Genomic DNA, 18,186 nt, shown 5'->3' with positions numbered 1-18,186 from the left:
GTTCATGCCCTTGAGTGTGGATAGGACCTATGATTTTCCTCTAACCAATAAAATACGACAAAAGTGATGGGATGTCATTCCTATGCTATTATATTACATAAGCTTCACCTTGCTAACACACGTGTTCTCCTTCTGCCCCTTGCTGGCTTTGAGGAAGCAAGTGGTTATATTGGGGCGCTCCGACATGCTAAGGAACTGTGGGCAGCCTCTAGAAGCTGAAGCAGCCTCCACTAAGAAACTTCTACAAATGTAACGAACTTAATTTACCAACAATCTGAGGGGACTCAGAAGTAAATATTTCCACAATAAAGCCTCTGATGAGAATTCAGATTCAGCCAACACCTGGTTTGCAGCCAGATAAGACCCTGAAGCAAAGAACTTAGTTAAGTCATGCCAGAACTTCTGACCCACAGACTCTAGATAATATGCATTATTTTAAGCTTCTAAATTTATGGTAATTTGTTTTGTAGCAATCTATAACTAATACGCATGAACAGTAGAAACTAATATCAGCCATGGACTTCAAACAGTGAACCTATCTCTGGTCCCATGTCCTTAGAAAGAGTACTTTTTATCTCTTTGTCCTCTTTACCCTGCAGGGGTCAAATTCCCAGAAACTACTACCAGCTCCCAGTTCTGTGCCCAGCAGGCCTGTGGCCTCAGTCTTATGCAAAGCTTTGTGTTTCTCCTCACTTTCCAGCTTATAGAGATTTTTACATTGTTTTTAAATTCTTTGCTAAGTTACTTTCTTCTTCTATTTATATTTGACCTATTTTTGCTTGTGTTTGGAATAAAGGAGAATGAGTTTTATATTCATCCTAGCCAAAAGACTTTTTAAAAAAATAACTAGTTTTATCAATTCTATTTTCTGTTTACAAAAGCAATAGATACCTTGCTTATTAACTTCTGCCTTAAAACTACCCTAGGAGTTCTAATTAATTCTTGGTAAGATGGATAAGCATACTCCATGCTATTCCTTTACTGAATTCAGCTATAAATCTTGGAAATAATGCATAGAGCTATTGAGCTATTGAGGACTCTGAAATATAAATGGTACTAGGAAGATAGGGAAAGAACAGAATTTGAAGTACCACTGAATTGGGGGTGAGTTTGCCATTTATTCTTCTTCAGTATCCCCTGACATAGACTCCAGGCAGCTCACAATCCCAAAATGAGTGCAGAGGTACAAAGACAGATCCAGAAGAAGCTCTTAGTTCTGGCTCAAGGACTAGAAAAGGGGTCTCCTAACACTCAAAAAGAATAGGAGGAAACCTCTATATTTTTTCTTTTCTTCATTCTCTCCCATCCCATATCTCAAACAATGCCTTAGCCAAAACTCTAAGAGAGGGGAAACTTCATTCAAGTCAGGAGAACTGTGGTCTTAAAATGGTGTGGTAAATACCCACTTCTTTTCACTCTCTCTGTGCTCCTGACACTTTGCCCTGAACAAAATTTCTGTCACAGTAAGAATGCAGCAGAGTAAATAAAGTCCAAACTTTCTAGCCAAAGACCCTAGAAGGGGAGCTCCAAGAAACTGAAAGTACCAGGGAGACCATGAAAAGGCAGGGGCTTGGGAAACAACCCCATGAGGTTGATTATAAATTCCTGCCTCATTTCCAAGAAGTAGCATGTGCATAGGTCTGACCTTAAATAGTATACCATATACTTTGAGAAATAAACTATGGATAGTATATCACCAAGGACCAGGAATGACCACTGGGTGACATACATTTAGGACAAATCCAAATAGCACTGCAAAAGTTTTAAAAACTAAATTCACTACAGAAAGCTGATAGGAACATGCAGCCTTAATCAAACCAGATTTATTATTTGCTAAAGCAAAGATATCAACATTCTCAACAAAATTTATATAAGACTCAGGGTCTTATAAGATAATATTCAAAATGGCCAAGATACAAACTAAAAAGTACTTCTCATATGAAGAACCAGGAAAATGTCAATGTCTCACAAAGGAAAAGGTAATTAACAGATGCCAATTCTTAAATGACGCAGATGCTAAAATTTTCTGACAAGACTTTAAAGCAGCTGTTTTTAAAAAGTTTCAACAATCAATTGCAATACTCTTGAAATGACTGGAAACACATAAAGTCTAGCAAAGAAATAGAAAATAAAAAAGAATCAAGTAGAAATTTTAGAACTGAAAAAATTATTCCCCCCTTCTCACCTACTGAAACAAAACAAATCTCACTGAATGGCTCAACAGCAGAATGGAGATGGCAGAGGAAAGAGTTAATAAACTTGAAGATAGATCACTAAAGATAGATCCAATCTAAACTACAAAGAAAGAAGAAAAAAAAGTTTGAAATGATGGACAGAGCCTTGGGGACTTATGGGACAATTCTGAAAAGCTCTAACATTTGTGTCATCAGAATCTCAGAGAGGAGATACAGGCTGGGTGCGATGGTTCATGCCTATAATCCTAGCATTTTGGGAGGCCAAGGTGGGAGGATCATTTGAGACCAGAAGTTCAAGACCAGCTTGGACAATGCAAGAGCCTGTCTCTACAAAAAATACAAAATTTAGCCAGGTGTGTGGTGCATACTTGTAGTCCTAGCTACTTGGGGGGCTGAAGCAGGAGGATCACTTAAGTCCAGGACTTTCAGGTTGTAGTGAGCTATGATGATGTCACTGCACTCCAGCTTGGGCAACAGAATGAGATCCTGTCTCAAAAAAACAAACAAACAAACAAACAAAAAAAAAACAGGAGAAATAGAATACTACAGAAAAAAATATTTGAAGAAAAATTGGCTGAAAACTTAGATGAATTGAAAGACATATAAAATTGAGAAGATCAGAAAACCCCAAACAGTATAAACCCAAAGAAATCATCCATGTCCAGATACAACATAAACTGATGAAAATTAAAGACCAATAAATAATCTTAAAAGGAAAGCCAGAGGAAAACTTAAAGTGAAACAATGAAACAATGATTTGAAACACTATAGATTTCTCATCAGAAACCATGGAAGCCATAAAGGAGTGGCACAACATTTTTCAAGTGCTGAAAAAAGAGAATTTTCAACCCCAAATTCTATATTTGGTGAAAATATTTTTTAGGAATGCATACGAAATAATAATCTTTATTTCGTATAAAGACATTTTCACCATAAAAGGAATGAAATAATGTCATTTGCAGCAACTTGGGTGGAACTGGAGACCATTATCTTAAGTATCTCAGGAATGGAAAACCAAACACTACGTATTCTCACTAATAAGTGGGAGCTAAATGATGGGTACACATGGCACAAAGAGATATAAAGGACATGGGAAACCAAGAAGGGGGGAGGATAAGAGGGGAGGTGTGGGATACAAACTTACCTATTGGGTACAATGAACACTATTCTGATGATGGACCCACCAAAAGCCCTGACTTAAGCATTACACAAGGTATCTGTGTAACAAAAACATTTGTACCCTCTTAAAATTTTGAAATAAAGAAAGAGACATATTCAGATGAAGGAAAACTAAGAGAATTCATAATCAGCAGACCTGTTCTAAAAGAATTTCTGAAGATCTTCAGACAAAAAGAACCATACCAGAAGGAAATGTGGAACACCAGGAATGAAGAAAGAGCAACAGAAATAGTAAATATTTGGGTAGATATAGTAGACTATTCTTCTCCTCTTTAGTTTCTTCAAATATATTTGACATTGAAAGCAAAATTTATAACATTGTCTGATGGGATTATCAATGCATGTAGATATGATATATAAGACAACTACAACATAAATTCAGAAGGGTAAAGAAATCTATACAGTAGTAAGGTTTCTATACCTGAAGTAGTAAGATATTGATAAAAGGAATAAATATAACATAATAACTATAAAGAACAAAGTAAATGTCACCTATAATAGCTCTCCAGAGATAATTATAGTTTTGGTGTTTATCATTTCTGATTTGTTCTGGTAAATAGATATACATACTGATAAAAACATGTACTTTTTTTTATTTTTATTTTTATTTTTTAAAGCCAATCAAATTTAGCAGTGGGGGGGTTGAATACCAACTTTAGTGACACTAATGTTAATAAGTTCAAAACATGTACTTTTTAAAGAAGAGTGGATTAGAGTGTCCATGTAGTCTTGTGACCTACTCCTCACAATATTTTGTTGAGGTCTTTATATAATATTGAATCTATGCATATGAATATATGGGTGTCTTCCTTTTTAATAGCTATATAATATATAGTTGAATCATCCCTTATTAATATTTAACCAGTCACTATTTTTAACATGAAATTTGTTTCCAGTGTTTTTGTATCATAAATATATGCTAAGATAAACATAGATTATTATAAAGCATATTTTTTGTATACTGGTCTGATTATTTTCTTAGGATAATATCCTAGAAATGGAATAACTGACTTAGTTGTAACGTTTATTACCAGAGTGCCTTCCACCATGGTCATTACTTCACCTATCTACTGCAATTCTCCAGCAAGGCCCATACCCTTGTACTTCATGCAATTCTAGTCTCCAGTTAGTCTCTTTTTTTCTCTAATTTATGCAACATCCAAAGTCTTTATTGATCCTGTGTTGCTGCTGTTGGAAGTCTCAACTCTATCCCCTCTAGAGCAGAGCCAGAAATTATTCTTAGAAAAATTTCCATTCATCATAACCTCAAATCTCTCTAACATAGTTTTTCAACCTACATTCCATGTGTGACGTGGATCTCAGAATATGCAGCTGCCCCTGATGTTTGATACCTGGACATGTCTGAATTCTTAACTGAAACCTTAGACCACATGCTACTGAACTCACATGCCTCTGGAGCCTTTAGCTGAGGTTGTAGTTTGAACTTACTGCCACCTGAGCCTATTCTAGTGTAAAAGCTTCAAAAGTTACTTAATTTGCTTCACTATACCAAATATTAGTCTTACTGAGATACAAGACATGTTTCAGGATCTCAAGCCCAATATCTTCAACAATCAGCTTCCCTCTTTACAAAGTGTGAACCTTAGAAGGTTCACACAGGAGACTGGCAATGGGCACATTTCAGGGCCAGTGGTTCTTAGCCAGGAGGAAACTTCAGAACCACCTGGGGAATTTTAGCAACATACACATCAGTATTCTCAAGTGTGGGGCTTAGGCATGTGGATGGCAACAAAATTTCCTTCATAAAAAAGCTGCTCCAGCACTAGACAAATAAAAACTGCTTTTTAGTTATAGAGCTTGGCCTTAACCTAGTGGTTCTCAACCTTGGATGAACATTCAGATATCACAGGGGTGGTTTTAAATAGCAACAGTGTCTGAACCAGACTCCAGAGATCCTGATCCCTAATCCTAATCTGACCCTATCTCTGGCCCTAACCCTAACCCTACACTGATATAATTGTTCTGAGGTGTGTCCTAGGGAATGAGAATTTTAGAAGCTGCCCAAGTGATTCTAATGTTCAGCCAGGCTGAGAACCATTGAAAACCTTCATATGGAAACTTGATTCCAGACAGCTGGGCTGGACCATGGCTAGAAGAAAGAATATAGATGACAAAGGCCATAGGTTCATTTCCCAGAGAAAGGTGCTGCCCTCTTCTGAGGGGTGCGAGGTTACCAGGATGACCAGAAATGGGTTTTGATGAGAGCAGTTTGAATGCTCTCAAAGTGTGAAGTAGAAATCTTGTCTGTAAATTGGCTCATACTCGTAGAAGTACATCCAGTTTATGCTTCTATCACATTGGAATGGGGAAGGCTGAGGTACCACATCACAAGGAAACTCAGGAGTAACAGCAGCAGGAGACTCCATTTGAGTGATCTCAGGGACATCCTACTCGGAAGCCAGGGTCATCCACGGCAGCTCTGAAGTATGTGAGCTGCAGGGTCTTCTTAATTTCTTTCTTCTGAATAAAAGACCTTCAATTTTCCCAATTGAACATTCAGCAGTATGTAACTGTCAGAAATAATGCCTACTGAAAAACAGACTCCCAGATTGGCTTAAAATTCTGTCATATACTGCTTATAAGACACATTTCTGTAGAGTTTCAGATGAAATTAAAGCACTAGCTGAAGTTTTTTGTTGTTTTTCTGTATTCCATGCTTTAATTAAAATACTCAGATTTGCTGTGAACTACTCTGAAATACAAAAAAAAAAAAAGACATGGTTTGGTAATTTCTTGGTAGTAGCTTTTCCTGACAAAGCAGCCACCTCCTAAATGCAGGCACTCCTGGGGCTCCTCCGCACTGCCCACGGACCCACCAGGATGCTTCTCCAGCACTCACTTGTGCGGTGTGGGGGGAGCCCCAGGGCGCGGCGACTCCCACAAAATTGCATTTAGTTGTTATGTCTCCTTAGTATCTTTTAATCTGGAACAGTTCCTCAGCCTTTCTTTATCTTTCATGACAATGAATTTTTAAAGGGTACAGGTTAGTTGTTTTGTAGATTAAGCTAGTTATAAAACTTCATAACAGGTTGAAGATGCGTGGGAGCCACAGAGAAGGGTCTTGTCCAAAGGCTGATGGCCTTATCATTACAGCACTGCTCAATCAGGTGTAGGTCTGGGGATGTGGCAGCATGTCCATGACCCTAAAGAGTGGGAAGGATGTTGAGGAGTGCCTAGGGTGGCAGACTTAAAGAAAGGGAGGCTGGCATGAGGCTGATCCAAAATTGAATTTGGCTATAGAGTTAGGGAAGGGTTTTAGGCCACCTGTGGGTGGTATCAGATTCAGCCCTGCAGGTAAGGGGTCCTTGGAAGCTGGACTTGGGCTTTCTGAGCCCCTTCAAGGGGAGGGGATTTGGTGGGGAAGGGCTCTCCTAGAAGAACCTGGCTTATGATAAGCAGGTTCATTCTCCACCTTCCCCTAGCACTCCAGCTCAATGGTGGTTTTGGACTTTTCCCATCCCTGCAATTACTCCATAAAGAAAATGTGCAAGGGACAGGGAAGGAAAAAGATGTAAGTTTTGCTAGATGCTTCAATTTCATTTTCAGATTCATGTGAAACCAGCCCTCCTCCTATATTCCATGCTCTCCAAGCTCATGGTCCTGGAACTTCACCATATTTACATAATATAGAATATTTTTTATTACCCTTGACTTTTTCACAGACAATATTTATGGAATTCCTAGGCCCCCCTCTTTCTCCTGGTAAATTTTACTTGTCCTTCAGAAAGTGGCTCAGCACTTATCACCTCTGCAAAAATATCCAAATTCTTCCAGGAGTTGTTGCATGCTGCTTTGTTCTTCTATTAGCCTCAACACTTTTTCTTATCTTGTTATAGTATTTAGAATGTGATGTTTTGTTTTGTTTTGTTTTTAAAACATGACTTAGCTTTCTGGAAACTTACATAGAAAATACATTCTTTTCTTAATGATGTATCCCCAGGGTCCAGCCTAAAGTTTGCCATAGAGAAGCTGATCGATACATTCTCACTGTGTGAATTAGTGAATACACTTAAAAATGACCAAGTGGGTAAAATTAACATGACTAGCATGAATCATTGAAAATCATCTATAAGAACCTGATTGAATTTATATTTCTTTAACATTGGTCAAAGAAGCAGTTATATGCTTTCTTAAAGGCAAAACCACATGCACATAGCCACCAAAAATACCAGAGTGCCATCTATTGGTAAACATGTTAGCAGACTGAAAAGGCACTGAGAAGCCATGTAAAATATACCTTCAGTAATGTGCCCCTTATGTAGGTTATATAAAATGTGAAAGATGGAAACAAAATTGAGAGATGTGGTTATGACATTTTCCAGGAAAATTGGAAAATATTTTTTCCTAATAATTCATGCAAAATATAATGATATTTCTAAATGCAGAAGAAAACAGGATAACAAAAAACATTATAGTTACGATAAATTATTGAAAGCTTTCTCCACTTCTGCCCCTTCCCCCCAGAGTAGGAATGCATCAAGGATGCCAAAGATCATACTTTATGTTCAATATTATATGAGAGATGCTAGCTGGACCTGCCGTTGGAAGGCGCCGGGGCACCGATGATCCGCAGCTGGATCAGGGAGGGCTGCAGGACCCGCGGGGCCGCCCGGAACCGCGGCTTCCTGTTCACATCCGCAGGCCCGCGGTCGAAGGCCGAATCCCGGCCTCCGCGGCATCCGCCAACTAGCGGGGAGGCCGTTCTGTGAGGCTGTGGGGAAATTTAAGATACCCTTTCCCTGCCATTGTCAATGACATATTTCAGGAAACAGGCTGAAGTTCTGAAAGGACACGGTCAGGAGTTTAATTCTTACGAAGATGTTTCCCATGTTTTGTTCGTCCGCAGGAACAAATCATTTCCCTTGTTTGTGATTCTCACAACCGAAATTCGGCTACGAGACACGCATGCAGAAAGCAGTGAAGGTTCCGAGACCGAGGATGACTCGCTGGATCGCGGCCCAAGGCCAGACTCAACAGAGATTAAAGGGAGATGACCGCCCCAGGCCGGACTCCCGCAGCAGCGGGCAGCGAACTCACAGCGCCTCTGCACCCGGGCGCCGCGGGTGGTGTGGGGGCCGCCCCTCACGCCGCAGCCACCCAGCCCGCAGCGCCCGCCCCAGCCTCGGCCCGTGCGGGCTCCAGCGCCCCCTACAGCCTCCAGTTGCCCTGCGCGCATCCCACACGAGGCTTGTCTTCTGGCGTCTCTGATTGGCCAGCTCCCTTCGCTGAGACCCAGCGTCCTTTCACCTGATAGGCCCCTTTCCGTCCCTCACCAGGCCTGGTATGAGTCTGGGGACCCTTTTCACTGCCCCAGGGTCTGGGGCCTGATTGTGGCACCCTAAGCAGAGGCACTAATCGGTTTCCGCTGATTCTTCTCTCGTTTTCCACTAAGGGCGAGAGCTCCGGGAAAGGAGCCGATCCCGGTGTAATATCCGAGTGATGGGGTGGAGACTACAGGTCTGGGTTCGCCGGAGAGAAACGAGGTGAGTTAGGAGATAGCAGGTGGAGTGGGTGCGAGGGGAGCAGGGCGGGACCTGGAAATAGGGGCGGGGCGGGAATCCCGGGGAGGGCGGGGGCGAGGCTGGTGCGCCGCTTTAGAGCTAGCAACCCCTCGTAGCCGTGAAGCTACGGTGTGCAATTACTGAGTTTTCCTGTGAAAGATTTCGAATGGAAAAGTATACAAACTAATGTAACGGAACTCTGCGTACGCAACCCCCAGATTTTTAAAGGTTAACATGTGACTGTATCTACTTCAGGTGTTTAAAGAAATAAAAGATGACAAACCAGAGGAAGAACTCGCTCCAGTTCCCCGAAAAGGCAACCACGCTTCTGATGATCGGTTATGTTTTCTCAGTGCCCCTTTCTATTAAAAATATTTTAAAAAGTACTTTTCCAAATGTTAGATGCAGTATGACATCATTTTTATTTAAATGATTTTTTTTTCATTTAAATGAATTTTTAAGGACAGGCAAAACAGTATCAATTGCTATCTTGTACTGACCTTTTGTATCTATCTAATCTCTTGCCAGTTGCTTTTTTTCCTGTCTGGTATTGATTTCATTTTATCTGTGTAGATACATACTGTTTATCGAGTCCATTCCATTGAAAGAGTAAATCATAATGTATTCACATGTTGAACATTTAGGTTGTGTACTGTCACAGCGTGGATTTGGGAGAACTGACAGGCTCTGCCCCAGTGGTCTCAAGCTTTTTCTTATTTCTGTGATTCAGCATGGTGTTAAGACTCTTCCATGTTGCTGTGCCTAATTTATCTTAATTCTAGTGACTGCAAAGTACTCTTCTGTGGTGTGCATCTCCCTGCTCCATTGTACCTTTTCACTCTCCCAATGAAGGTCTTACAAATTCTAGTAGTTACTAAGTACTGCCAGGTATTATTGCACCAGAGTGTCCCAGTTTTATGTCCCAGTTTTTATGTCCTTCCATATCCTTGCCAACCATGGCATTATCTAGCTTTTTAATTTGTGCTGGTTGAATAGGTGTAAAGTGATATCTTGTCAGTTTTATTTGTCCATCTTTTTTTTTTGGTTCTATGAGTTGTAAACTTCTTTAAATAATTGTTAGCATTTTTAGTTTCCTCATCTTCCTACTGCCAGATAATATCCTTTGTCAATTTTTCTGTTGAGTTGATTATATTTTCTTGTTAATTTTTCAGATATTGATATAGTCCAGATATTAATAGTTTTTTGGTTCTCGATTTTTAAATACCTGCCACAAATATGTTAATGTTGTCATAGATCCTTAACTGAACAGAAAAACCTTAATTTTAATGTAATCAAAATTATAAATTTTTGTATTATTTTGGCTTGTGTTTGTGGGACTTATTAATACTTCAAGAAGTTCTTCCCTACTCCTAGTTCACAGAATGGCCTCTTTTCTTTTGCAAACTTTAGAATTTAGTTTACACTTTTAGGCATTTAATCTATCTGTCCTTGAATGCGAGATCCATTTGTCATTCAGTAAGCTCATTTTTTCTGGCATCCTCTACAAACTATCCCTTCCTTTTCCCATTGATACGTGCTGTCTCTTCTCTCCAATTGGGCTTTGCTAGTAGCCTTCCACAGGCCCTACCAATAGGAGGCGCTGGAGGAAGACTGGACTAGAAAGATGAGAGAAGACTTTCCATTTATTTCCTGTTTTTCATGTTTGCTGACATCACCACAGCAAGGGCTCTTCATCCTGGCAGCAGCAGTTGAATCCAGTAAAAGCAGTTGTCTTTAGTCTGCAGATCTTCCATGCTCCTGAAATCAGTCTCATCATGTCTCTACAGACACACCAACAACCATGGTCCAACATCCGCTCCTCAGATCTGGGTCCTAGTTCTGGGGGTCTCTTCAAAGAATCTTATCTTTGTTCTCCCAACTCTAGAGGTGGCAGCTGCTTTTGTCATTACTATCTCTGATACTTTAGTTCCTCTTTTCCCTTTTCAATCCTCTTATAACCAATTAACAACAATTTACATAAAATCCTTTGTTTAATTTCTGTGTAGTTTCTGGCTCCTGAGTATACCCTGACTGACACACCCTTAGGCCTCAGACGCAAGAGGAGGGAATTTGTAACCAGAGCCCAGTGGGAGCTGGGACTGTGGAGAAAGGGTTGCCCACTGGCACCAAGGGAGGCTCTGCACGGAGTAAGTTGACTGATTTCTCTCTCTTTTGCCATCTAAACTCCTGCTGGGCCTGCCATTGGTCAAATCTAACTTGAACCAGAGGCCAGGGATGCCCAGCTAATGCCATCTGTAGAAGCCAATCTGCTGGGACACAGAGGTCAGAGATAGAACATGGATCTGGGTTTGGGGCAAACACAGAATAAACCAGTTCAAGGATTCTTCTATCAAGACCAATTTATACACTTAGAGCTTGTATCCCATTGTTTTCTTCCTTAAATAGTATGCACTTGTTTTTGTCTGCCCTCTCTCCTGTACCTTCATCCTTACTCTTCATTATTTACACATAGCTCAGTCTCTCTCAATTAAAAAAAAAAAAATACTCCCTCTCTCCCACATCCCCATCCAGCTGCTGATAGTCTCTCTTCGAAAGCTGACTTCGTGGGAGACTCAGTTACACCCCCTGCCTACATTTCATCACCTCCAAGTTAGGCTCAACCCACTGCAGCAAGGCTTCCACCCCTGCTATTCCTGTGGCTCCATTATTGACGAAGTCACTAATGACTTCTTTATTTACAAATCCAGAGTGCCTTGCCTTTTTAATTGTCTTCTGGGCATCTCTAGATATCCGTATTTGTTCTCATTCCCATTTTTTTCTCTCTACCTCAAAGAAAGTCTGAGCCTTGCAGCTCTTTCAGCTGTAATCCAGGGTTATTAAACTGGAGCTCTGATGGGGTGAGGGAGAGGAAACATTCTATAGTCATAGCATTAACTCTCAGTCTTTTGATGGGCCTGTATCTTGGGGCTGTGACCTTCACAAGTGTTTTATAAGAATATATGTGTATCCCCCTCCTTCCATACCTCAGAACACTACTGCTTTCCCTGGCTGCATCATTCCCAATTTATTTCCATGAAGCTCTGACTCCTGTTGACTACTTTTCCTCCCTTAGGTGAGACAGGAAGCCTGGAGGAGGCTGCAGTGAGAGAAATTCCCTTCTCCCAACTGGGATGAGACTCTGGCAAAGTGTTTTTCCCTATAGAGTAGGCCTTTGTTTGAAGAATGTTCTGGGTGTATTTCATAATCATTAGTCTTCTCCTCTCCCTGCCAGAACCACAAGAGGATCTTTCTCAGGTCTTTACTGCAAGAACCTGGTGGGCTTCTTATGGTGAAACCTACAAAAGTGTGGGAGCTCTCCTAAGACTGTGGCTGCCAGGAGTTTCTCATTCTCTTGGGAGTCTGCACTCTGCCTCTAGCTGGTTGTCAAAGTTATCATTTAAATTTTCTCAAACATGATACTGTCTCAGCTTCCAGGACGTCACACACTCATGATTTTCTACTACCCTGATGTTTGCAGTCTCTTTAGCAGATCTCCCTCCCTTGTATCATGGATATTGGTCATCTTAGGATCTGTCCCCAGGCCCTCCACTTTTCTTGCTCTTTGAGAGTCAACACATGATCTAACATCCACCCTGTCCTTTGTGTTCCCATTTTCATGAAGGGATGTTCCATCCACCTGTTTGCTCCAGTTACAAACCATGGTGTCATCCTTGACTGTCTCACCTTTCTCATCCCCACATCTAAGCTGTTGATTCTACCTCCTAATTATCTTTTTCTTTCTAATTATCTCTTAAACCCATCAATTTCTCCAATTTCACTGCTACTCTCCTGCTCTAATTGTACATCATCTTTCTTAGAATTACTGTGACATTTTCTTGTCTCCAGTTCTGCCTCAGTTCATTAATTCCACAGTTGAATTGTGGATGTGCACTTCTGAACTATTACTGAATGCAGCAAAAGTAGTATGTAAAATATGTAATAACTATGTAATATAAAAATATGAAATATGTAATAGAAATACATAAACGATCCCAACACTAAGGAAACGGTATTGATCAATAATTAAATAATTGGTGGAAAATGAATGACAACATATGGCAAAGTGTTCAGTAGGTTTCATAAGGTTCAGTAAATGTTCATGAAGCTTGTTCAGGGGCTTGAAAGATGTGCCATTCTTTGAATTTTTAAAGAAGAGAGGAGATTTCAGATGAGAAAAAACAAAAATACATAACATGAAACAATATTTGTGGTTGTTTTAGGGGGGTCATGATGTGAAAGCTCCCTGTGTGGACAGTTCTGAGATTCAAGTGGTGAGGCCACAGCACATCTGGACACTGAGGTGATAGGCTTGGTCTGTAATTCTAGTGAAGGCCTTGTAAGTTTGAAACTGAACACCAAGGAACAATAGTGCTCTGCATTCCAGGGATTGGGGACAGGGCAAACACCATTCCTTAGAAATCTTACTGCCTTGAGACGGATCCCTCAGACATCAGTGTCTTGTGTGAAAGAGGCCTTTGTGCTCTGGGGAAGGAGGCCCTTCTTGAATGTTGGGGCAAAACTTTTAAACAAGGAATTGTACCACATCTGGGCATGAAGCCAGAGAACTCTGAGAGCAGGGCTAAGGTTCTCAAAGACTTTCAAGGAGATTTCCAGCCTTTTCTATTCCAGTCTATTCTTTTGTATATATGGAGGTTATTGGTTTTTTTGCTTTTATATCCTGATACTTTAATAAATTTTTTGTTGTTTGTAGTTTTTCCATCAATTATTTGAATTTTCTACATATATGACTCCTACAAAGAAAACTATAATAGATTATTGAGAGAAATGAAACACAAACTAAATAATGGAGGAATATGTTATATTTATGGTTGAAGTTCTCAATATTTTAAAGGCATTGTTCCCAAACTGATCCATAAATGCAATGCAATCCTAATCAGATTTCCAACAAGTTTTATTATAGAAATTGACAAACATGGTCCATATTTAATATGCAAATACAAAGGGCCAAAAATAGCACATTCTTGAAGAAAAACAAGGTAGAGCACCTGCTCTGGTGAATATCAAAAGTGACAGTAATCAAGACAGTGTGGTTTTGGTGCAAAAATAGACAAACAGACCCATGGAACACACCTACACAAATATGAACATTCATTTACATCTAAAGTGGCATCATACAACAATGGTTAAAGGACTCTTGTAAATAAATGGTATTGGGACAATTGTGTATACTTTTAAAAAGAAAAAGAAAAAAAAAGAAACTTGACTCCTACTTCATGCTATACAGAAAAAACTACCCAAGTAGATCTAAACATAAAAAGCAAAATAATAAAGCTTCTAAAAGTATGTAGTAAAAAATTAATCTTACCCAAAAAGAGGTCTAGCCTTTGCCCTCAGCTACTGGTAGGTGATCTCTAGGCTCTTGGAATGTCCTCCCTAATAAGGGTATCTTTGCTTACCTGGAGTCCTTGGCCACCAGACAGTCAACAATGTGATTTGTAATGGGAACTTGGAGCCACACAGTATCTGTTCTACTTCTGGAGGGGCTGGAGATTAAAGATCAGCCATATGAGCAATCATCCCTGGAGCTCCAATAAAATCCCTGAACCCTAAGGCTAAGGTGAGCTTCCTAGACTGGCAGTACAGTAGTTCCCCCTTACCCACTGTTTTTCTTTTCATGGTTTTAGTTACCTGCAGTCGACGGCAGTAGTCCAAAAATATTGAGTGGTAAATTCCGGAAATAAACATTCATATAACTATTATAGTATATTGTTATAATTTTTCCATATTATCAGTTATTGTTAATCTCTTAATGTGCCTAATTTATAAATTTATCATAGTTATGAAGGTATAAACAGTATACACAGGGTTCGGTACTATCCATGGTTTCAGGCATCCACTGGAGGTCCTCAAACGTATCCTTTGTGAATAAGTGGGAGGCACTACTGTACTTCATATGTATTGTTACACATCAATGCTGGGAAAGTAACACTGTCCATGATAACACTGGAAGAAGATAACCAGAAGCTCACATTTGGAACTTGCCTGGATTGTGCCTATTAGTTTCCTAGGGCTGCTGTAACAAAGTACTACAAGCTGGGGTGGCTTAAAACAACAAATGTATTGTCTTGTATTTCTTGAAGCTATTTCCCATGGGACATGAGATAGTACAGGTTTATGGGTCACTTCCAGTATGTATCCAGGCCTTATTTTAGAGAAGCATACCACCACTGGGTTCTATACAGGCAGGGTCTCGGCTGGTACACTTGGATCTTGCACATTCTCTGAAGAGCCAATAGATAAGTGAATGACTCTGTAAAAACCACAGAAACATACAGAACTGTGGCAGAAAGTAGATGTTTACCAAACCTATTTCCTCTTCTTCCTAAGCACAGAACGAGAATAATTTACCTTCCTTCCTTGGAGTTAGGAATTCTCAATGTGGATAAGGAAACAGAGAGCCCTTCCAGAAAGTTTAGAAGAGGGAATGATAAATTTGTTCAAAGAGAGCACCCACTGATTCTTAGGTAATAGAACTTATTTCAATTTCCTTCTTACTGTTTTGCATTGACCATGGCTTAGCATAGGTTTGACAAAAAGCATACTGTCCACAGCCTGTTATTGCCCTTTAATAGTCAATAGGGGGTGCTGTGGGATGGTGTTCAGTGAGAGTGGAACAGAGTCTCTATGGAATTTTCTGACAAAAACAAAAACTAAATCATCTCCAAGACTTCTCCCAGCTCTAAGCACTCCACAATTCTTTGAACAGCTGGAATCTGTAGTAGTAGGCCTCAAAAATATGAAAAGTTATTATGAAAACACTGTTTCAAGACTCATTCCTGTCTATAGAGTAAAAAGCTTGTAGTTTGTAAACCTCACCCTTAATAGAAAAATCTGTACTCTGTAAGCAATGACCTTGTAACCCATTGTGTAAACCCCCCAGCTGTCTGCAGTTAAAATTTGCTATACTTGCCTAACTCAAGAAAGAATGCTCCCTGCCTTAACTGATGCTATCTGCTTCTGTAACCTTGCTTGCTCAAAGATTGTAATCAGTCACGTAGCCAGGCAGGTGGTCTGAGGCAGGTCCCAGACCCTGTGGCTATGGAATGTATGACATAATTATTTTTGTTCCACTATATCGTGTTTAATGTAACGTAGCTCCCCCAAATTAGTATAAAGCCTTCTCACCTTTTCGGCTCTGGACTGCTCTCTGTGCAGCTGTCTGTGGTGGTACAGAGGGTAGTCGCTGGCCAGCTAATAAAGACTCACAATTTGGCTCATTTGGCCTCAAGGTGGTCTTTCTCGAGCTCCGTACGATAACAGAATCCACAATTGCTCTAAAATACAAACAGTAAGGGTAGACAGTCTTTACCACATTTTATATAGGATCATCCTCAAAACTGTGTTATACTGGTGCTTGAACAGAAAGCCTGATGCAAAGGAGACAAAGTCCAGAAACAGACAAGTAATAAAGGCAGCATTTATAATCATTGGGGGTAATGATGGACTTTAAATATAAATAGTCTTGAGACGACTAGATAGCCATTTGTAAAACATATACTAGGATGAACTCTAAATAGATCAGGATGTAAATATAAAAAAAAAACCCACCCAAAAGTCTTCAAAGAAAATATAGGTGAAGTCTTTTGATTCTTAGAGTGGGAAAGGCCTTTCTAATTATTACTCAAAAGGCATGAAAAAATATTGATAAACTCAGTTACATAAAAATAAAAAGATGGCATAGCAAAATTCATCATAAGCAAAGTTAGGAGATGAATGTCATCTGGGAAAAAAATATTTTGCAGCTCATATTACAAAGGGCTAATCTCTCTAATATGTACAGATATTCTGGAACCAGAATAAACCATTGTTTCTTCATACATTGTATTATGTACTTGTGGAAAGAAATGAGGGAGACCTCTGTGTCCTGTGGACACAGCTCTAAGATTGCTAAGTGGAAAATGGTATAGAATGTGTATGCATTATCCTCTGAAAGGGAGGGAAAGAAAAGTATATGCATATATTTTGTTTGTATATGCATAGATTTTGCATAAAGAAACACTGGAAGGTAAAGTGTGTGAGTAGGATGAGGTGTGGAACTTATCAGTGTGTAAGTTTTCATGTAATTTTAATTTTTGAACCAATATATCATCTATTAGAAAATAAAATATAAAAAATATGAACAATGACAGTTGAGGTCTATTAACATTTGGTCCTTAGGTTACAATATGAAAAACAAATACCTAAGATTTCCAATGTCACTTTTCACCTTTCAATATAGAAATCCCACTTCTGGGAACCTATTTGAGAAATACTTGAAAATGACTATGTAATTTTTGTTAAATAAATTATCAAAAATCCAGCAACAGGTGACTGGTTAAATAAACTGGAACATACATACAATAGAATACTATGGGTAGCTGTAAGGCCACCATTTTACTAAATAATTATTTAGCAGTTAATACTTCTGTTTTAATCTAGTTCTTTTTTTATACACAGATTAATATCTTTTTCTAATTTATATTTACATGTGCACATTGTTAAAGTGGTGAAAACTATATTATAAGGAAAAGAACATATTTTCCTTCTCTCTTCTACTTTGGCCACATAAGACACAATAAAACCTGTAGTATCAAGATGAGAGGATCCCCCCACCCCATCTCTTTCTGCCATCTATATGTGATTATTGTATGACTAAATAACCCATTATTTGTAGTCTATACCTCTTTAAGGAGTCCCTACTGATCTTCGGTCTGTCCTGGAAATCATTAATCTCCTGTGCTTTTCTCTGCCTTTTTCTCTTTTCTTTCCTTTCAAAATGCTCACAGCCAGGGGACAATTAAACCAATTAGTAAAGAACAGAATTTATAGATCACCATTATCACCTGCTTGACTCAGGAACATCTTTGCGATAATATGAGATTGATTCCAAGTCTGTTTTTATATGGATGTAGTTCTGATATAATTCTGTGAACATCAATTAATATAATAGACTCTTGGAGTTGGAAAAGACCACAGGGAACATCTTAACCACTGACTTTCAACCGTTTTGATTGTGACTGCCCAATAAGAAATCAATTCTTCATGATCCAGAACATGCATACATATGCCTAACGACATAAGTGCTTGAAACCTAAATTCTAGGAAGTCATATTTACTTTCACAAGGTGGCACTCTAATATGTTCTATTTCCAATAGCCCATAAAACTGAAAACAAAAAACAATGCTCTAATCCAATCCCTTTACTTTTAAATAAACAAATGGAAGCACAAAGAGGTAGAATAATTTATTCAGCTTTATCCATGATAAATGGTCAGGGCCAGGTATCCCTC

The sequence above is a fragment of the Propithecus coquereli genome, unplaced genomic scaffold (genome assembly GCF_000956105.1).
Source record: "Propithecus coquereli isolate 6110/MARCELLA unplaced genomic scaffold, Pcoq_1.0 Scaffold131, whole genome shotgun sequence".
In the NCBI taxonomy this organism is placed as follows: domain Eukaryota; kingdom Metazoa; phylum Chordata; class Mammalia; order Primates; family Indriidae; genus Propithecus; species Propithecus coquereli.
This window is presented reverse-complemented; position numbering follows the sequence as displayed.